Source organism: Coturnix japonica, chromosome Z (assembly GCF_001577835.2).
Source record: "Coturnix japonica isolate 7356 chromosome Z, Coturnix japonica 2.1, whole genome shotgun sequence".
Classification (NCBI taxonomy): Eukaryota; Metazoa; Chordata; class Aves; order Galliformes; family Phasianidae; genus Coturnix; species Coturnix japonica.
In genome coordinates, this window is record NC_029547.1 from 52975295 (window position 1) to 52997492 (window position 22198).

The 22198-nt window shown below is 39.8% G+C and overlaps 1 long non-coding RNA gene across 4 annotated transcripts; it reads right to left on the reverse strand.

Annotated features, from left to right (window-relative positions):
- Nucleotides 1-254: 254 nt before the first annotated feature.
- LOC107306492 lies at nt 255-21386 on the reverse strand. Of its 4 annotated transcripts, XR_004305652.1 has the most exons (6): nt 21336-21386; nt 6599-6719; nt 4140-4429; nt 3677-3763; nt 2426-2520; nt 255-1572 (listed from the first exon to the last, which is right to left on the reverse strand). It is a non-coding gene; the product is annotated as an uncharacterized LOC107306492 (long non-coding RNA). The 4 variants fall into 4 exon arrangements; XR_001552146.1 differs by having other exon boundaries at nt 2426-3763; XR_001552144.1 differs by having other exon boundaries at nt 2426-3763; nt 4555-6719.
- Nucleotides 21387-22198: the final 812 nt, after the last annotated feature.

The window sequence follows — 22198 nt, forward strand, 5'->3', positions numbered from 1 at the left end:
CGCCCCTCCCTGGCTCAGCTCCATGCTGTTCCCTCGGGCCCTGTTGCTGTCACACAGAGCAGAACTCAGTGCTGCCCTCCACTCCCTGCGAGGGGCTGCAACTGCCATGAAGGCTCCACTCAGCTCCCGCTGAGCACACCCAGAGACTTGTTTGAACACCCACAGCACAAGGCATCAAAGCTGGAAGGCAGGTGTGCTTTGTGATTCTCTTCTCCTTTCCCAGTAAAAGGAAAAAAAAAAAAAGAAAAAAAAAGAAAAATGTACAAATTTTATTTTCTGTTATTATGTCATCATGAGAAGGTCAGTTTTGTTCTATGGTTAAAATCATAACCCTTCTGCCTTTGGAAGCAAAAGATAACAGGAGAATCTTTACTTAAAAAACAAATACATGGCTAGAGTATTGTGGAGGGAGACTTGAAAACACAACCAGATTGCATTCTGACGTCAAAAACTTGATATTCACTACCCATACATAGCAAGTTCAAACTTCCTCTTTTTAAGAAAAATCCACTTTTGTAATTTCTTTGGAATGTCTGGAGTTGGCAATACTTTACCCTGTAACAGACAGGAACCATGAAGTGCTAATAGATGAGAGTATGAATTTCTGCACAATTAGCAAAAAGAACATGCTGCTTACAGGAAATAGTTGATGACAGATAATGGGAAGAACAGAGAGAAAGAGATGGAGAAGGAAATGAGAATGTTACAGAAGCTACACCTCCCTTAGCTTATTTTTTACACTTCACTTTATCACCATTTGTCTTTGACTTCATTACCCAGTTTTAACTGGGTAAAAGATAGGCAAAAAAGTCAGACAAAAAGAAATCAGTTTCTCCTTCTTGTTGATTTTTTCACTGCTAGCAGTGATAAGTATTTCATATTTTCATCCTTCTTGCCTTCCATCACAAGCAGCTGCCTAAGGCAGCTTCCTCTCTCAGCTGCCCTTAAAGCTGACCTCTTGCACTCTGAGATGCACAACATCAGGGTGAGGCCACACATTACAGATATGTTCATATGCTGAGAAGGGAGATGTCTGGCAGCTTCATCTGTAGTCCTTGGCAGTATTAAATGAGTTTTAATTAACATAGGAAAATCCATCAGTCTTCATTCTGAATTGGCTTGATCATCCACAAATGCTCTGCAGTGAGGGAATTCTGAAACAGCTGGGAAGAACAGCACTGTAGATGCCCAGAGCTAGGTCGTCCCCTCAGCTGTCTCTTTCAAACAAGGACAGGGTTATTCATTGCATTTGCTTAGGCAGCAGACATTTCCTTTTCAAGGTCAGTATTGGTCCCAAAGCCCATCATAGGATCACAGAATCTTTATGTCTCCAACATACTTCTACCCAGCCCCCAGCCCAAGAGGATTGTGGTTTTATGTCAATTCAGGACACACAATAATGAGAAGAGGACCCAGAGTTTTCCTCCGTCATGAGTTCAGCACCAAGGCTGTGCTACTCCCATGTTGTTTCACTGTTAGGTGCCATTACTTTTCTCAGCTGATGAACACAACCATGTTGTACACTGACTACTAAACACTTTTTCATATGTTGACAATCCTGTAACTCTGCTTCTGTAGAGAGAAACAGGGAAAACAATCAGCTTGGCACTTATTAAACTCCCTATTCACGAAAATATTCCCTTGGGTACCTACAATAAATATCTTTCCTTTAATCCTTCTGTTTGTCTTTCCTAGTGTCATAAATAACACTGCAAGCAATAAAACTCCTTATCTGTTAGGTAAATAAAGCTTAGCCCTGTTTATAAACTCCACAGTAGGATTTGCCTTCTAGAAGGAAACCTGAATGCAAAAGCAGACTTTGTCTTTCTTCAGAATGCCCCTGGGAGTCGATGTCAACCCCCCCCCCCCTGTCCAAAGCAGCCAACAAAAGCCGGGAAGCTTGCTGTCAGCAGCTGGAGCGGGGCTCCTGGTACTGAGCGTCCTAGCTTTTGCTGCTCTCCTTCCACATCTCCATCTCCCTCCAAGCCACGCAGATGGGAAAATGTATTTGCAGCAAGCATTTAATGCACAACAGCTGAACACAGAGAACCTGCTGATTGTGTCGTCTCTCTTCAGGAAAAGCCCTGAAGGAGTTTCTGTATCCCTGTAAGGATACAGAATAAAACAAGGTAGAGCAAAATCTAAGTCACAGTCTCAGGGCTGGGCTGGCATCTTAAGCGAGTGAGCCTTTAGTACCCAATACATCAATCATTACCGTTCTCTGAATTGCAAGCTATGCCATTAATTACCTCAATACACAAAAAGGAAAGTAATTCAGCCACAATATTCAGCCACTTCTGCCCTACTCAGTGAATGGGGAAAATGGTAAAAACAACACAGGGAAAAACGTAAGAGAAAGTTTTCTACCACTTGGGAAAAAAAATATATATATATATATATAGTATAGCAACATGTAGTTTATTACCTTGCAAAAAGCTTCAGATACTAAATTTACTTAGATGACCATAACTCTCTTTCCCCTCCTGGGACTGTCCATTTGCTCCATGGATTAGTTTAAAACTGTATAGGAAACACAAAGGCACACTTAAAAAAGATTAATTTTACAAACTGCAAACAGAAATTACATGAGTTCAGGAAATAAGTAAATAAATAAATAGTGAATAGCTAGGAAATAGCTCCCTTGAGAGCTAATCCTCCAACGAGAGGAAAAGGTGAAAAAAAAAAAGTGTATCCAAAATGTTCACATTAGTAGCAGGTAGTAATTGCATAGACCCATATATGCTGAGTAATTCCTCCACATTAATTTCTGAAGATAATGAACCATACTTAGGGGACCTTAAGAACTGAGAACAATATGTATAAATCAACCCACAAAAACATTTGAATGGAAATGGAGAAAATCGAAAATAAATCAGAAAGGCTGATTTTTAATATTATTTTAATATTATTTTAATATCTTAACAATACATCTAACAAAAATGCACCTCATTAAATTGAGCACATCTTTTTGTTAGGAAAACTGAACAAGAACCATTACACATCCTCAGTATAAGCTGTCTTGTCTGAATGGTGATTCCTATTAGTATAGGAATGAAATAATTCTTCCTTTGTTAGACATTTCTGTCATTACTTTCCCAATACCTTATTGCATTAAGAAATGTGAAAAAAGTAAATGAGGGGGGAATTACCTCATGAAATTCCAACATTTCAAAAATATTCCAAATATAATTTCAAAATCTTGTATCTTAGGCATGGCACAGGAAATATCATAAACAGGTATAGCCAGTTTTCGGTTGACTAATGTACCAGGGCTGGATACAGTAGGAAAAGGCACTGAGGGAAATCCCTACAACAGTTTGCTTATTGTCTACAGGGATGTGTATACATCTGCAAATTTTTAGAAGTCAGTTCATTTTAGTTAAAACAAACTTTAACATAAAACTTTCGGCAGTAACTGACATAAATGCTGAGCCGTAGTACAGCAAAGCACCCTAATTCTACCTAAAGCACTACCAATGCAGACTGAAGTCATAACACAGCTTAGAAAGTCTCAGGAAGAGGAAATTTTGACCAAGATATAAGGACAGCACTAAAAATAGCCATAGTTTTTTGTTTTTTGTTTTCTTTTTTTCTGACAAGCTGTCTTTTCCATCCTCAGCATCAGCTATGCTTCAGTCATTACTCAGAAGGGAGAGAGCATCCAGTGAATCATCACCCTGTATCCTGTAGTAATTCTATTTTGTTGGTGGTCTTCTGTAGCAGAAATGATGAGTCCCCGCCTCTGCATGTCAGAAAGATCCAGCTAGGAGCAAACACAATTTGGTGAGCAAGTAAAGTGTAAACCATACATTATACCACTTACAGTCCTCAGTCTTGACTGCATATAAATTTGTGCCTTCAAAAAACATATGTAAGCAATCATGCTGTAATTAATTAGATGATATCCATAGAATCATTAAATGGCTTAGCTTGGAAAGAACCTTGAAGCCTATCCAATCCCAGCCCCCTGCTATGATCAGGGTAACCACCCACAAGTCAGGCTACTCAGGGCCCATCCAACCTGGCCCCAAATGCCTTCAGGTATGGAACATCCAGAGTATCTCTGAGCAGCCTGTTCCAGGGCTTCACTACCATCTGAGTTAAAAAAAAAAAAAAAAAAAAAAAAAGCTTACACTTACATTCCAACTTTAGTCTTCCCTCTTTTAGTTTGCAGATATTCTTCCTTGTCCTATCCCCACCTATGTAAGAAGCTGATCCCACTTGTGTTCCCCTTGAGTACTAGAAGGCAACAAAGAGGTCTCCCCAGAGCTTTCTCTTCTCCAAGCTAAACGAGCCCAGTTCTCTCAAGCTTTCTTCATAGGAGAGGTGCTCCAGCCCTCTGATCAACTTTGTGGCTCCCTTCTGGTCCTGCTCCAGTGGTTCCATATATTTCTTGCATTGGGGTCCCCAGACTTGAATGCAGTGGGGCCTAATAAGGACAGAATAGAGGGAGACAATTACTTCCCTCAACCTGATTATGTAATATATTTGTTAAATCTTTAGAAAATAGGATAAGAGCACTCTTTAGAAACAATGAAACGTGTTGGTTTTTACCAGCTGGCTAAATGAGTCACTCGTGTGGAAGATATCTAACAGTGTTTTGGTTATTCGGATCACTTTCCACTTGCAATGCGCAGTCCTATAACACAGATAAATGTTTTTGTATGAAATTGGTATTTATGAGAAAAATGCTGGAACTCTAGTCAAATGGTAATAGTTGCAAATCTATAGGAAATATTAACATAGCATTTTATAACATCTGTTTTGAATGCATCCTTTCTTTTCATTAAAAGAAAATAATTTCTAAAGGCTAGGTTACAAATAACATGACTATGAGATGGTAAAATTACAATACATGAATAGAAGATCTAAGCTATGCAGGGATGCTTTATTTTGGTTAGTAACTTAAGACTGGAAGTCATGTATAGAAGGACAGTTTTCCCTATTCTGCTTTTCCTATTCCAAACTAAATTTCTTCTAGTGAGAAAAGGGGGTAGAAAAAACAACATCTGAGAGCTTGTACTTCTGCATAAAATGATAGTAAGCAGCTAAGTCAGTCAAATGATTGTCCTGCTCCGTTTTTACTTGTCTTCTTGTTTCATATAAAAGTGATGATGTTTTTGCAACATATAACCTCAGTTAGACAGCCTTTTCAAAACATACCACAGACTTGTAAGAGAAAGATCAGCTGGTTCCTGGGTTTAGGACTGTGCTGAAAATAATTCACAAACAATGTAAATTTTCTAAAGACAATAAAAGAAAAAAAACATTGGCAAAAGGATGCAACCCCTCCTGCCAAACATCACACAAAATCCATGAACAAAGATAAACTATATCTTTGCACTGCAGTGCTGGTTAAAAAGAAGTACATATTTTCACAGCCAGATTAAGTTATACTGTCTTTATTTTTATATGTTATTAGCATTAACATGGATACATAAGAGTTTATAGTAGACCTACTGGTATTCACCCTTTCAAATAGCATCATAGCATAAAATTGCAAACCAAGAAAATTAAGACACTTCCCATTAAAATAGATATGCATATATGCACACATATATGCATATGTATGTAGATAAACACACATATCCACATAAACAAAAGCTAGATAATTTTGCTTCATGTCATCCTCTATTTTATGTCCAAAGTATTGGCAAATGGGACTTACAAGTAGGGAAGAAAGTCATTTTTCATTGTAGGAGAAAGCTGTCAGCAAGACAGATTACTGTCAGTCATTCTACACAGAAAGAATTTAAAGATAAGAATCAATAGCAATATGACAGCAACCTCTGACAGCACAAAATCATCTGGAAGAATCAATGAAGCAAATTTTAAAATTCTACAGGAGGACCTCTAAATATTACGTTAGTGAACAGCAAAATGGGTGATGAGTTTTTATGCAAAACAATGTACATTTGGTACTCAAGAAAAAAAGAACTCAGTCTCACACAATAACTCATCTGTATCATCCATCCTGTGCTCCTGTATGGCCCTCCACCATAAGTGCCCAGACTACCTGAGCTTCTAAAGTTTTGAAAAATGGAAGCGTATGGAGGCTCCCAGTATCACGGGGTGGGTATAAAGGAAACATTTTACAGGACCCAAGAATACATATTCCTCCTTGCATAACATGTTTTATTTCCTATTTGTGAGCAATCATGACTTCTTTAAGCAACCTATGAATACTGGTTCAAACACTTCACATCCTTGACACTTAATGGTTAATAATTTTTCCCATTCTTAGACTCTTAAATGTCAGCTTTCTCACACTCATGATGATGTCTTCAGATGTTATGAAACCTCCTGAGGCTGAAAGGAAAGCCAATGATGCAACCTCCTGCTGCCAAATGAAATTTCACAATTTGTTCTTCAGTGTTTGCTTTGACTTCAAAAATACATACTACGTATTTCTACGTCCATCTTAAATGGAACTTAACGTTACTGAGAACCAAGTTACAAATCCTAAGAAAATATTCTCTGAAGGGATAGGGTGGGGGACTCTGTTGAGTCACTGCCAGCTGCTCTCCATTTTCTTTCATTCACTGTGTGTTTATCCTTGGCAGAGATGTTAATTTCAAGATCCAAACAAGCAACCCACCATTTCTGACCAGCAGAAGAGTAAAAGACCACTGAGTCTCAAGTCTCCTGACTCATTCCTCCCATGTCGTAGTGAGGATGACAATTGATGAAGAAACTATTGTCTTTCTCCAGCTCTCAGCCTGTGCACATATGCAAACAAAGACAGAATGTTAACCATCTAACAGCATGACATTTAACAGCATATAATACTGCTTTAATCATACTTTCTTCCTGTTTTCTCTACAGATTTCTTCTACTTGTCATTTTTCTGTAACTCATTTGGAAGCTGAAATAGCTGGAAAGCACACTGAACCCATGACCAAGAATCAAATAATTTGTGCAACACTCACAGGTGAAGGAAAATTTCCTTTCCAGCCCAGATTCGTGCTTAAAGGACACAGAGTAGGTAATTTTTATGATAACAACCCTTCTCCCATGTGAGCTAATACCTACTGCTTTGGGGGTTGTGGCTAATAACCACAGGTCTTGGCCTATGGAATAAAAATATACTACAAGATAGAAATGAACTACAGCTGTGGATGCCTCTTCTTAAGTCAAAATTGTCTATCATAAAGTTTTGCCACAAAAATTCACTACAGCACTACCTTTCAGTGATTCTGCAAGGATTAGGCAGGTGTGGATATTTTTGGAGTTAATTAACACTTCCTGTTTGTGGAAAGCTCTGTTTTACAGATAGAGTTCCTAGAAGTTTGACACTTTTGCCAGCTATTTCATCTAAAGACTTGCTATCTGTATTAGTCTCAGGGACAGGCTTTCAAAAATACATTTTTTATTTTATTTTATTTTATTTTATTTTATTTTATTTTATTTTATTTTATTTTTTTCAGTGTGGAATGAAAATCCAGGCAGATTTGAACATAAGCAACCTGAACTATTTACATAACTACCAGTCCCACCAGAAATATGTAAGGGTGGTGCACAGGAACAGACTGCCCAGAGATGTGATGGAAGCCCCGTCCTCAAAGACTCTCAAGGTCAGGCTGGACCAGGTTCTGAGCAGTCTTCTGTAGCTGTAGGTGTCCCTGTTCACTACAGGAGAGTTGGACTAGGTGACATTAAATGGTCCTGACCAACTCAAAAAGATTCAATGATTCTGTGTTGGAAAGATTGCTTTTTTTTCTCAAGAATGTCTTAATTTCAGCTTGTGCCATTCATTAGTATGCAGTCTTATATCTACAAACTTAATCAGAAGATTAAAACCATACCAATGCTCAAATATAAATTGGCCTGACTCAGTTTGGAGAGAATCATTAATCCAGTATATACTCCAAAGCAGAAGCTCACCAGTACGCAGTTGCAAACAGTAATTGAACCACTGAACAACACAAATTGGAAGTCTCAGATCAAATTCTGTTATCTTAGTCAGTATTGTAGAGCTACGTGGTTACATTTTCCTATACCTCATGAAGCTCTTGACATTGACAGTTACTCCTGAAGCCTATAACAAGCCCTAAACAGTGCCAGTAGCAAAAGTACTATTAAATTCCACGGAAACAGAATTGGGTTGTGAAAACAAAGATAAGAAAGATGAAAAGGTAACAAAGATGAAAACAAAGTAAAGGGTAGTGAAACACTGGAACAGGTTGCCCAATGAGGTTGTGAATGTCCCCTTCCTAGAAGCATTCAAGTCCAGGCTGGATGGGGCTGTGAATAACCTGTCTACAGAGAGCTGTCCCTACCCACAGCAGGGAGATTGGAACTAGATCTTAAAGGTCCCTTCCAACCCAAACCATTCTATGATTCTGTGATATGAATGGTATATATTCGATTTTTGTATAGTTACTGATGTAACGCCCAAGCCAAGGGCCATAAAATTGAATTTTTACTCAAAGATGCATGCTGTTTTTGTTGCTTTCCCCCCCCTCCCCTCCAAATGGAAGTCCTGACTCTCACAAAAGTACCTTTGTTTTGCAATTTGGAGACTTCAAAGACAAGAAAACAATTGTGCAAAAGGAAAGAATTTGCACTTATCATTTAGCTTGTACACACTTAGTATCCAGTCTGTAAGGCAGTCCAGACATGAATTTGCAGTAAACATGCCTTTGGGTCCCCAGAAGCAAAGAAGTTACTCTGTGTTTCAGCTCTTTTAGTTGTTTAGAAATTTCTTGCTTATAAAAGTAGAATTGTTATGGTTGAAGTAGATTTCGCACCAGATACAGAACAAAAAAATCCCTCACCTGATAACAGATTCTGTGAAGTGTAAGGTCTGTTGACATGTGGATACTTATTAGAAGTTTCTGTGAAATAATCAAATATCATCTTATGAAAGGTTCTATACCTCAGCCCACCATTCTCCAGACTGAAAGTGACAGTTTTTCTTATTTTCAGCAGAATTATTTTCATACTTTCAAACTCCATACAAGTCTGTGCTCTTCGGCTTCTCGTTTCAGCTCCCACAATCCACCAGAGGACTTAGAATGAAATGTAATTCATATCTGAACTTACTCATTTCATGATAATTCCTTGTAGACCACCCAAAATCCAGATGGTAACAGCTTTCAATTATGGTTAACATAAAATAGATATGGAACAGATGTGGAAAGCTTAATGTAAATGTGAATAGTGGGTTGTCTGAAATTCAGTTTGATGTTTGCTGTATGAGCTATCTTTTAGCAGCAAATTTTTCCTGTTACACCCTCAATACTATTGTGAATTCCTGGTCAAGGAATATGTAGAAATAATCTATATATTACACTGAATATGCCACTTATTTCTCACTGGTGCTGTTTAGCTAAACCAGCACTTCACTTACAGGGCTTTTTGAGCTTCTTCTTCTGGCTTGATCAGGGCTCCTCATGTTGTTTCTGAGATTTACATGCCACTTGCTTGTCAGCAGCAGATTATAATGTTTCTCCATCCCACAGTTCTACCAGTTACTGTTTCAGTCTTTGTATTTACTACATGGTGCAAAGGAAATCTCCTGGGCTATAAGGTTAAACTTTTCTCTTGTTGTGTTTCTGTTTTCAGCAGTAGCGCACAATGTTTCTCTGGTTCCAGAGAGGAGCCTAAATGTTTTTCTGATTTATAACATGGAGGTTACACATACCATTACAGTAAGGTTTTATCTACAGCTTCATCATAACCATATGTCAGAAAGCAATATTAAGTTCTTTGGGTTTCCAATCTAAGTTTCTCTGCTAAATGTTTTCCCAAAATAATTACAGTAATTATATTTTCTAGCTAAAGTAATTGCAGTGTTGTAAAGTGCTGTACAAATATCCACAGAAGTTTGCTAGCCAATCCATCTTCTTCGTTTAACTTTCACTTCAACATTTTGCATTTTCCTAGATGGAGGCATGAACTAATCACCCAGGCAGAAGGTTAGTACACACACTAAAACTTGGTAGCGTGAATATTACTGGATATAGGTACAGCAGAATAGTGGGAAGCAGTGGTTGTTGATGATCAAACCTCACTGTCGAATAATGATTTGAAGCATTCACTATTATGACTGTTGCATGTTAAGGTGCTGTTTCACACTTAGAACATCTCAGAAACTATGAACCTAGTTTTGTGCTTGACTTGGTGCTTCCCTTTGATGGTCTTGCTGAAGCTTGCTCCATTAGGCCCTGCCACTATCTCACTAAAATGGAGGAAGAGGAAGGATGCCATCACCTTGCACCAGCAGGAAGTCACATTCCCATCTCCTTTTGCCTGCACGCAACCTATTGATGGCAAGGGTAAAAGCAGTGGCATTGGCAGAGCAGTGACTGAAATGTGATTGTATGGTGGTAGTATGTTGTAGAGAAAGAGGGAACACCTGGCTGAAGAATCCAAGGAATTCAAATGACCTACATGAGGTCCTGGCTCTCCATCAAGGCTAAATCTCATTAAGAAACCAGAGAAAGGTAAGGTCAGGGAGGTAAGGAGACAAACATTTCTCCCTCCGCATAGTTAATAGTTTATTTACCAACCCCTTGTCCAAAAAGTCTTAGTTTCACGTTGTGATGTTTCAATATCTTTGTAATGTCAACAGCATGAAAGATTTAAGATAGGATCATTAATGACAAAAAGCATTAATGACAAATGCTCTCAAGCCCTCAGAACAGTGGAGGAGCGTTTCTGCAGACTCCGCTCCAGCCTGAGATCTGAAGAAGGGTATGTGAAAGCTACCTTTACAGCCTCCAACAGGCAACTGCTGAGCCACGCTTGGGCCTCAGCATATTATCTGCATCAGCTGACCCACACCCAAGCCTCATTGTGACTGCAAGCATGAAATGTCCATTAAAGTGTGTTCATAGAGGGCAATTGGACTGCAGCTGCAATGAGAACTAAGGGCAGAATATTTTTGAACAGGAGATATTGCCAGCTTTTTAAGTATTAAAATATTTTAAAATCTGGGTTACCTACTTGACCAAACACCCACAATACATTCTCTATTAAAACAGCTGAAGTATAGCATTTCTACAGGGCTGGCAAAAATAAGACAGAGGGAGTAGCAGTGTTCTGAATTTAACATGTAAATTATTGCATTGGTGAAGTCCTAACTCTCCTATAAATCTGGTCCATCTGAGTTTCCAATGAAGTAAACAGGATCTGAAGATGTTTGTTGCCTCACCAGAAAGACGGAGAAATTTATGAGTCTGTGCTCTTAAGCAGATTGTTTTTGCCTGCTGAATCTTTTTAAAGCACAATTTAATTACACAAACACATTAAGAATGGGTAATAAGGCCACAGTAGATAACATGTACTGTAAACATTAAAGAGAATCAGGTCAGAAATAAAGTCCTATTACATTATTTAAGTCCTACTACAAGGACACCCTGTTATCTGAAGTCTAAAGTCTGTCATGTTTTCTGAAAGAGCCTCTTTTCTCACAGTCTCTCTTTAAGAGCTTCTGGAAGCAGCTGCCTGCCCCCTGTTCCTATGCTACATCGACTGGCTTGCAGAGTTCACAGTCAGTTTGGAGAGCACAAAGTGATTGCTATGTTTATGAAATCCTATTCCTGTTAGTCAAGGAAATGAGCTTGACTCACCAACTTGTTTATGAGTTTTGCTTTATGCAAGCTACTGCTGACCTCAAACTGCTGATCCACCAGCACCACTCAAAACATCTGCTCAGAGGTGATTTACACAAGTTTCTGTTTCTGCAAAACATTCCTCTTTCTTTAGATGTAGTGTTTTTTGCACCCTTTCAGTACTGTAGTGAAAGTGGCTGGGCTGGCAGGCCTCATACAGTTCAGGAGCATAACCACAGCAGTGCAGCTCAGCATCTCCTTAACACTCTCAGCTCATTAGCCCCATGAGTGAGAGGATGATTTACCCTCCCAGAGAACTCCCCTCCCATGCTGGTCCCTGCCAGCAAGCATGCAGCAGCAATAATTCTGCCTTTTGATTCAAGAGTGACTCCATTGACATTGAATTTAAGCAATTTCTTAGGAAAGAAAAATATATATTAGTCTTTCATAGTCAGGTTTGAAGAACTAGAAGGTGAACCCTGAAGGACTCTAAAGGAATTGTGATTATAAGTATGAAATGGCCTGAGGTCTCAATGCCAGAACTATAATGAAGTATCTAACCAGAGAAAATACAAAAATAAAAAGCTGAATAACTTGCAGAAATCTTTTTTTTTTTTTTTTTTTTTCTCTATTTTCCATTTGATATGCAATGGAAAAGTTTATTAAGTCTGATCCCCCTCTGCTTGCCATAGGGACAGAACACATGATTGGGGCTCAGTTTGGGCACTGTTCTACCTCCCTTTATCTTAGCTTGTCTGAGCCTTGGAAGCTAAGGCTGAAAGCTAAGGCCATCAAACCCATACAAAATATATTTCACTGTGAGTCGGATTTTTTTGGGCTAACTGAAGGGAAGTCAGAGAAGAGAAACCACCCTCTATCTTCTGCACATGCAGCTCACTGATGAAGATGTGATTAAAAAAAAAAAAAAAGAAAACATGTCTGCATGTACAGCTAAATGACTTATATGCATGTGCAAGCTTATACAGCAATTTGAGTCTATTTTCAAATGCTTTCTTTGGGGGATTTTAGCTTCTTAGGTAGGCATAATGTTACCACAGACTTCTGGATAGTACAAAAAGAAAAGAGCAAGGAAAAAAAAATCAGCAATTGTCAGCTGTTTTGCTTTTCAGAGGTCTGAACTCTCATTTTCCCTTCTAGAGAATAAAAACGTTCGAGCTAATTATATCCTTTTTGTCTTCATAAAAGGAATGTTCTGTGGGTGCTGCAGAAGGATGTTTAAATAAATTTTCTTTTCACCCCCTACAGCGGGTTTATCTTGTTTTCAGTTTTCTCTCTGCCTTAGCATTGCAGGGACAGCAGGACAGCCGGATGGCAGGACAGCCTGTCCTTCTCTACTCTGGTCAACCCACTGCTCCCCCCTGCATTGGCACCAGTGCCCAGCTGACCTTACAGTAAGTCAACTCAGGGACTGAAACTGGCAGAAAACCAAGTGTGTAAAAATAGTTTTCTGCTGGAAGGCTGTGAGGAGCGTCAGTGCCATGGTAGGGAAGGTAGGGGTGATATTCAGTAGGTCAGGCTGAGTAGTGGTACCTTATGCCAACTCATGCTGGATGTAATTCTGTTGTGCAACACCCATTTTCTGAGGCTTGCAAGTTCTGACCATGCTAGAAGCGCCTGGAGAGCTGCTCCTGACACCACTGCAAACAGCAGTAAATATAGCACCAAGCCAGCCTGCGCAGGGCTCTTATTGAGGTGCTCCGTCACCAGGCTGCCATCTACAGAATGTGCTCTGGACTGCTGACAAGTTCCTGAAGGACAGTGCAGAAACCAGGTCACTGTGTGCCAGGCTCGCCTGCTTCCAGCTGCTGGATCAAAAGCAGAGCTGGAGGACAGGAACCCAGCATATCTGCTGATCCGAACCAGCTGTACCCATTGGTGTTGTGGCTGCACAGACACAACAGCTGTGAAAAACAGGCTTGTGTGGCTCCTTATTGGGACAGCTTCTTTTAAGTGCCTCCCATGTTTGGAACATGAGAAAGCTTTTCTATAAGAAACTAGAAAAGAGAAATGAAACAACACAAGAGCTCCTTTAGGCATGGTCTGTGTTCTCAATTCTACATCAATCCAGTCAGGCCATATAGCCCTTTTTCTTCTTGGCTGGGTCTCTCAGCTCTCTGCTATCCCTCCACCTCCCCTTAGCCATCATCAGTCCTCAGCCTTCTCCAAAGCCTTCAGGATCACATGTACTGTCCTCTCTCTGTCCCTCAGAGCCTCTCCTTCCAACCTTATCATCAGATCACACATCAGCAGATATGCTTCCCTATGCTCAGGCCTGAGGTTGCACCTGCAGTATCTGTAAGGCCACCATGCCCAGCTAGGTGGTGAGGCCTTCCTTCCAGGGAGCCATGACAGAGCCTGGGAGAGCCAAACCCAGGGGATGATCAGATCTTGAAAGGAAGTTGCATTCCTGGTTGGAGATAAGGGAAAGTCTGGACTCCAAATAAAAAGCAATGAAGAAAAAGGAGATGGGAGTTGCTGACTTTGAACATCAAAGAATGTTAGTTTTCTTGCGGAGGCAGATTAGCACTCATCTGCAGAGAAAAGTCACTGGAGAAAAACAGTTTTAATGAAGAAAGTTATTAACAGACTGTATCTGTGATGCTTTCCAAATACACTGAGAGATTCTGAGACAAGAAGTATGGTGGTCATTTTCAATTTTTAGCATCTTTAACTTTTAGTATCCAATTCTTAACATTTTCTGATCGGTCTCATTTTTGAAAGGCTGCAGAGAAACTGAGTACTTTGACTTTTCACTTTCCTTTTTCACTATCAGCCTAAAACAGCTGACATTTTTTTTTAGCTCGGGGAAAAAAACAAAGCAAAACAAAAAGGCTGGCACTTAATTCAAAGCAAAACATGGCCTGTCATTTCCCCCAAACCCTTGCCTCCACCAGCTCCCTCTGCCAAAAATACATAAAATAATAATAATAATAATAATAATAATTTGAAAGGAGTTGTTGTTTTATATTAAATCACTTTTAAGGACCTTAGGTATTGATTGATGCTTGCTTTCTGAAAACCTTTCAGTCTGGGCAGAAAAAAATGAAGGAATTTAAAACTCCGTGAACTACCTGTTACTTTTAGAAATGCTTTTCTTTGACAAAATACACGCATGCACACAAAACAAAAACAAAAAGAAAAAACAAAAGAGAAATCCAGACTGGTTACATAAAACCGATAATGAAAGTCAGCACTGCATTCGTTTTGCATGTACATATACTTCCACATGTCTCACAGTCAAAAATAACAACAGGCATTTCTGACGCAGCACAAACTCTGCATGCTGAAGGCAATCAGATAAAGTGAAATACATCCCTCGGGTGATGCCAGACGTAAGGAGAATTACAGATACGCTGATTAGAGAAGCTCAGGGTCTGGCCTTGCACACGGAAGATTTGATACACTCCATTTAACCAGTTTTGCTTAAGTTTTGTTTTGTTTTGTTTTGGTTTTTGTTTTTGTTTTTTGCAACATACGAAGCTGAAGCTCATAGTCTCTCTCACTCTCCCAGCAGAGAGCATGGAACAGTAGTTTGCTGAGCAGGAATTTGTATAAGCATGTTCACTTACTCAGAAGTTAGTTCTGCTTAACAACGAGTCCAGGTCTCTGAATGTGCTAATTCAGACCGTGACAACAAACTGCAACTGGTTTTACAGCAGGGCAGAGTAACACGCAAAAATAGTGTTATTCACAAAACAAGGAGCTTCACTGGATTAAGCAGAGGGTTTGTGACATTCAGCTAATATTGCAAACAACCTTTCCTTTTTTCTTTTTTCTTTTTTCTTTTTTTTTCTTTTTCTTTCTTTCTTTTTTTTTTTTTTTTTTTTTTTTTTAATCCTTCAAGATTTTAACTTTTAATGGCAAACCATAATCAGGAGTTCTGTGCATAACCTGGAGCCTTGTGTGTCGTAGGGACAAAGGAAGGAGGGACTGTTGTTTTCTTCAGTCCAAGTGAATGCATACAACAGAAAAGCTTCCAACAGGCTTTTCAATCATACAAAAAGAATACACTTTTGCTTTGAGGCCCTAAGCATATGTTACATGTGAAACTCCTGCTTCCAAATTGAACTAAATTCCTCCAGAAGTTCATTAAAAGTAGGGGAGGGGGGGAAAACACCACAAAGAAGCCGGCAGGAGTCTGACGTCTTAATTCAGCGTGGGGAGGGGGTGGGTAGAGATTTCCGGTTGATTTGGATATTTTTGTTTGTTTTAGTTGCTAGTTTACTTTTTTTGTGGGGGGCAGGGAGGGACGGAATGGGGGGTTGGTTGTTTTGTGGGTTATTTTGTTGCTACTGGTTTCTTTCTTTCCGGTTTTTTTTCACCTCCCTTCCGATGGCTACTTTGTTTTGTTCCCCCCCCCTCTCCCTTCTCCCTCTTTCAGCGTAGGAAAGGGGGTGCTGGACACCGTCCTCGGGCTGTCCCCCCGTGCCGCGACGTGCGGATCCGGGCGCGCTCTGCGGCGGGGCGGCGGTGACTCAGCGCTGAGTCAGGGGACTCCCGGCGCGGCTTCCCCCGGCGCTTCCCAGCGCTGCCATTTCGTGCGCTGATTCTGCGTTAAAGCGGCTGAGTGAGCGCGTTATGAGCCGCGGTAAGGGTCAGGCTACCTCGGCAGGTAGCTGTTCCGCAGCAAAAATGCTTATCTATATACACATATCGTAGATATCTCTATCACGCCGACTTCTTAGCCTTGCCACCCCCCGAGCTGCAGAGTCATAAGGTTATCTTTGCTATACACCACAAAATTAGGGTTGGGGCTAGTTCTCCTTAGCTGTGACGCAAATCGAGCTAGTGCTTGGTACAGGCTGCTAGCACTAAGCGGCAAAATAAAACAACGAAGAACATTTTGGGTTGATAACCGAGTTGCTTTTATTCGCTTCAGAACGCTAAGTAGATAGTGTTTCTGGTGTTCTCATTTCTGAAATGCCGCTAGTGCTTCCCTGAACATGATAAGGGAACACTAATCATGCAAGTTACTTTTAGATTTTTAAATAACTTGCACAGAATTTAACAAGATGTTTGTCAGTAGCTCAGTTGCTTAATTTGAGAAGATACTGTCTGAAAATCCCAAAGCGCAAGTGCTAAATGCTTAGCTTCTATGGAAATGTTGATGCCTAAAGAATGTTGGCCTGAGCTGCTGAGGCAGATAAAGCTGCCCACAGTCCCTAGCTTTGTGCTTCCACTTTAACGATGTTAAAGACACTTGATTTCTTATTTGGCAGCTTTTCCATCTCTGAAAGAGTTAGCAATGGCAGTGTTTTCCAACATGCATTGAGAAGTGCTGTGCAAAACACTGACTGCCATTGTCTCCCCGGGATGACTGGAAGGACAGCTAATTCAAAGGTCATGTTGGTATATTATTAAAATATAATCACAGAGCTAGTTCACATACGTGCAGCAACATTCTTCAGGGGTCACTGTTTTGGTGCTGGAGAGGAGTCACTTGCCTTCCCTCTTCCATCTGCTTTTCTGGGAAGATTTGTGATTTTAGGGACTCCCACTGTGAAGGAAGGGACTGAAAACTTGAGCAAGCAAGGAGATACATTATTTCTCCTGGGAGTTGCCAGGGATATTAAGAAGAAGGTTGCAGCCAGAGCTCATTTTTCTACGGTCCTCCTTCCACAGGCAGTGAAATCCTTACAGTTTCACAGACCTCCAGACAGGAGGCTCAGCAGGTGGAGCTCACCTCCATGGGAGCAAATGGGAGAGTACACCTCCATACCAGTGCAGTGAGGGGTGTGCTCCACAAAGCTGAGCCATGAAGCTGCTGGGAGCTTTGTAGGTTCAGCAGACAGGATTGCACCATAGGTAAAGCCTAGGCACATGCACAGATTTTGGTAGTGTGTTAAGTGCCTTCTATTCTTCCTCTGTAAGAAAAAGAGGTCCTGTTCCTCTCTCCTTCCCTCATGACATCTAAATTCTGCTTTGGGATGTGTTGATGAGAACGCTTTCACAAACTACATCAACTCCTGACACATACCCACACTCACTCAAAAGAAATCCATCTGCAGCAAACTGCCTGGTTCAAGCTCCTAAAAACCAGATAGGACTAGTTAGACAGTGTTTACTTTCTGGGACTCTGCATCAACGACTGAGTCACTCGTTCTTCCTGTACTGCCTTTGTTTCAGATTAGGACATATGAAACTCATTGCCAGAAGTCATCACTACTGGGAAACTACTGGCTTTATTGTTGTTCTTTGGACTCACGTGAACTTTATTATAAAATAGCTAAATCAAAAAAAAAAAAAAAAAAAGGGAAAAAAAGGTACAAACAAGTCTCATGGAAGTATGAAAGTATGACAGAGACAGCAGTTGCACAAGGCTCCTGGTGTTGCCCCAGGGTGCTCTGACAATAGCTATCCTCTTGCTTTCCCCTCCTTACAGGGGAGTTGCAACAGTGCCTAGTAGTTGTTTAAAGACTGAGGGAGGATGGGAGGCAATCCTGTAGGACAGAAACAAACCACATTCCCCCACAGAAAGAGCTAAAATGGGTACAGACCTGGCTCTGCTAGCTTTCACCAGCCTGTCCTTCATCAAACCCATGAGTGGCAGACTGGAGAAACTGAGGCAGAATAAAGCAGCTTTCCTACCCCAGGTCTGTGGCAGTGCTCACAACTGTGCCCTTCTCACTTCCACCAGGACAAGCTTTAAGTATTTTGCACCACAGCACCTGAAATGCTCTTCTGAAGGCACTCATTCACTGTAAGCTGTGCTTTATTTCTATTGTGGAATAAATAAAGACATACATATATCATGTTGCACTGACTACATTCTTTCTTTTCAGATAAAGCTAAAAGGTTGGGTTAAAGTTCAGAATTTGTTATTGTTTCCCAGTCAAAACACATTTGGACTTAAAATCATTTTATCTAAAGGTCTTTCAAGAGTCAAATCGAAAATTTATTAAATAGTTTAGAAATCTGCATTTGTATTTCTGCTCCTTCACATAAGAAAGACAGCACTTTCATGTCATGAATCTACATAATTTGAAATTTAAATTTTGCTTTGCCAAATCCTCCACAACACTTCCATTACTGAGGAATTCCTTAGTAATGATCTTTTGGGACTAGTAGTGTAACCAATGATCTTGCAAGACAGTTGTCTTACAACATCTTTCTCCAAGTCGTCTTTCTCTATGGGATGCAGTATTGCCCCTTTGCACTTTCTTTCCCCAATATGTGTAGGAATGAAAAGCACTAAATTATGAAACCTCTAGCTCCCACAGCTGCAAGTATGTGGTTTGCCATGAAACTTCTGTCTCCCCAGAAATAGGCTTGCCAGGTCTGGCAGTTCCTATTTCTGAAGATCATAGAGTTTAGAATGACATTCCACACCCATGCTTTTCAAAATGGCAAAATATTAATCTCAGAAGGATTTATTATTATTACTATTATTATTATTATTATAGAAAAAGAAACAACTGGAAATGGGAAAGAAAAAGTTATGCAGCAATTCATCTATTCCCTCTTGCACCCTCATTTTGAAACTGGCAAGGCTTTGAAACAAGCATTACTTACTACTGCACTTTTCTGACAAATATGTTTCCCAGACAAACCATAGAGCAACTGCAAGGCTTTACTTCATGGAAATGCTTTACTTGCTAATATTCAGATCTAATGCTCCCACATATATGTCTATTATGTGTGTATAGACCATCTGATGAATCATATTTGTACATTTACTGACTATAGGAGGGATTCCAAAACACAGCACAAAATGAACTTACCACTAGTAACACCATCGTTTCTGGATTTATGTCCTGCAGAGCTGAAATGGCACATTGCAGTGTATTAATTCAAGTTTTCAGAGGGAGTGAAAGTCTGTTTTGGAGGAACAGAAAGGATAACCATCTGGTTTCCTACAATGAAGAGTTAAAAACTTCTCTAGCATTTGAAAACCCTCTCTAGCTTTTCCACAAAGGATAATAACATTTGTGATGTATTCTTTTGGCAAGATTTTGGTCTTTTTTTTTTTTTTTTTTTTTTTTTGTAGTTGTTGGTTTTGGTGTTTTTTCTTGTTCTTGTTTTGTTTTGTTTTAACTATATTTACCTCTTTCTAAGTGAAGACAGATTTGTACTGGCCAACAAAGTGACAGAGGTGACTTTGGTTTACAAGGGAAAGTTTCATAATTGTTGTGTTCTTAACGTTTACTTTGAAGCCAGAGAAGTATTTTAATATTCAGTCTACACTGAACATAATAAGAGGGATCTCTTTTACTCTGGAAAAATGCTAAGAAATTCATTAAGGATATATCTGATTAAAACTGTCTCTCTCAACAAGTAAATAACTAAGTAAATAAATGGCAATTTATTTTATCTTGAGTTATTAACTTGCTAACTATGCCTCTATGGAATATGAAAGCCTTTGGATACTGATTTATTCTATTTTGGTCAGTTAATTTGGGAGAGAGGATAGGTGAATATCCTCTGTGTGTAATCCTATCCTCTGTGTAATTTTAGCTATCACTTTTACTAGTCGTCCTGAAGAAATTCTAAGAAATGTGAGCTTTGTCTTGCACACATTCCACAAATCCCAAGTACCAAACAAATACTAGCTGCTAAAGGAAGTATTAAGTCAAGCAATGTACTTTCCTGTATATCAAGTGGGTTATTTAAGCTTTCAAGAAACAAACTAACCATGTCACATTGATTGCTAAACCACTCCAGATTTCTGAAGCAGCCTTTATGACTCATTCTGTTCTGCTCAAATATTTTTGTGTTTGTGAAACAGAAAGAACAGAGCTTAGTAAGATTATAAATTGAGATATACTAAAGGACGCTATGGGAGTTAAAGGCCATGCTGGTAAGAAAACAAAACGTGTGTATAGCACATGCATGTTAGTTAATGCACATAAAGAACCTTAAAAATTTCACATTTTCTGGGCAGCATTTCCCTGCTAGACTCCTTGAACAACAAAGAGAGGAGCACTGAATACTGGATGGAGATTATTTTAAGTGTTAGACTACTCAGCCTTACAGAAGCCTAACTTTCAAACTGGAAAATAAAAGGCGAGAAAGGTTAAAGCAGTCTGGAAATACTGGAGTTGGTTGGAATCGAGTTCTAGATTTGGACCTGACCCTTGCTGGGGATGTATGGCTTGCTGAAATAGTGCTGCTTACCCTTAAAGTTTGAAATATCCCTCAAGCATTTATATATTCCTGCCTTGTAATACATTACACACAGAAAGGTAATAACACTAATGCATTCAGATGTTGTCAGTAAACGCAATCCAATACCCAGAACATCTATTAATTAATTTACTCTACATTACATAAGTCAATCACATGCATTACAGTGTTATAATTATTAGAGGACTGGACATTTAATAGCAGAAGTAGCAGTGTGAAATTACTTCAGACCTGCCCCCAAAGTCTATGTTGTTTAACTCCTCAAGCAAGAAAACCAGCAGGTAGGTTAAAATATAACCAGCAGAAAGACAAGAATTGTTATCACTGGGGCTCTGTGCCAATGGAAAAAAAAGCAGACCAAAGTAAATCTCATCAGTCTTGTGATGATGAAAATCTAATGCAGCAGCTGTTTGTCTGGGAACAGTCTCTCAACACATTTTGATTTCACAGCACTGGATTAATCTTTTCTAGAGAGCACACAAGACCAGCAGCTCTCCTTGCAGGCAGAGTGAATATTTCTTCCTTTTTGTAGTGAAGTGACCACTTAAGGGCCATCAGTCCTCAGAGATGGCCATCTTCCTTGAGATAGGCCTACACAAAAGACCACTTAAGGGCCATTGATCAGTATCTTACCTCCCTTTCGTAGCTCCCGGACTTGTCCATCTCCTAAACAAAGGGATTTCTCGAACCTTGGTTCCTGTGTGTCTCAGACAAAGGCAGTCCTGGAACCTTGGCCAGGACTTGCCTGAACTTGTCCATTTCAGCAAACTTTGAGACAGTAATGTAAAAAGCATGGCCTCTTACACTACGTAAGGTCCCCGAGTGCTTGGGTAAGAGTTGTAATGTCCCGTGCTTGGGTAAGAGTCGTATGCACCCCCTGAGATGGCTAACTTCCTTGAGATAAGCGCACAAAAAAGACCACTTCACGGTCATTCATCTGCAGCTTATCTCTCATTTCCCCTGGCCTTGTCCATCTGCTGTCTCAGACAAAGCATTTCTCAACCCTTTCCCAGGACTTGCTTGGACTTGCTCATCTGTGTCCTTCAGCAAGCTTTGAGTCAATGGTATAAAAGAATAATCTCTTACATTACCATGACTCAAAGGTTGCTTAAAAAATGGGACAGTGACGATCCATGATGGTGAGAAAAAGACAGCAAAAATAAGGATAAAAGAAGGAGGGAGGGGGAATCAAATGTTTCATACAACCATTACAGAATATTTCCTGATGTGTTGGGCTTGTCCTTAGTTTACAAAGTTCAGAGAGGATACAACATTTTATGTAAAACATAGAAGCAAACGTAAGAGTTGCAGCAGCACACACTACCAGCTTGCCACAGACACCACCCTGTGATTCTTCAGGAGTGGTGACACGAATACTACATAATGAATAGGAAGGAGAAGTGTTAATCATACATTTAACAACAAGCATGCACTTAACAATAACAAATAAATAGAAGTACAACATTACCACCCACAACAACACAAAACAGTACGAT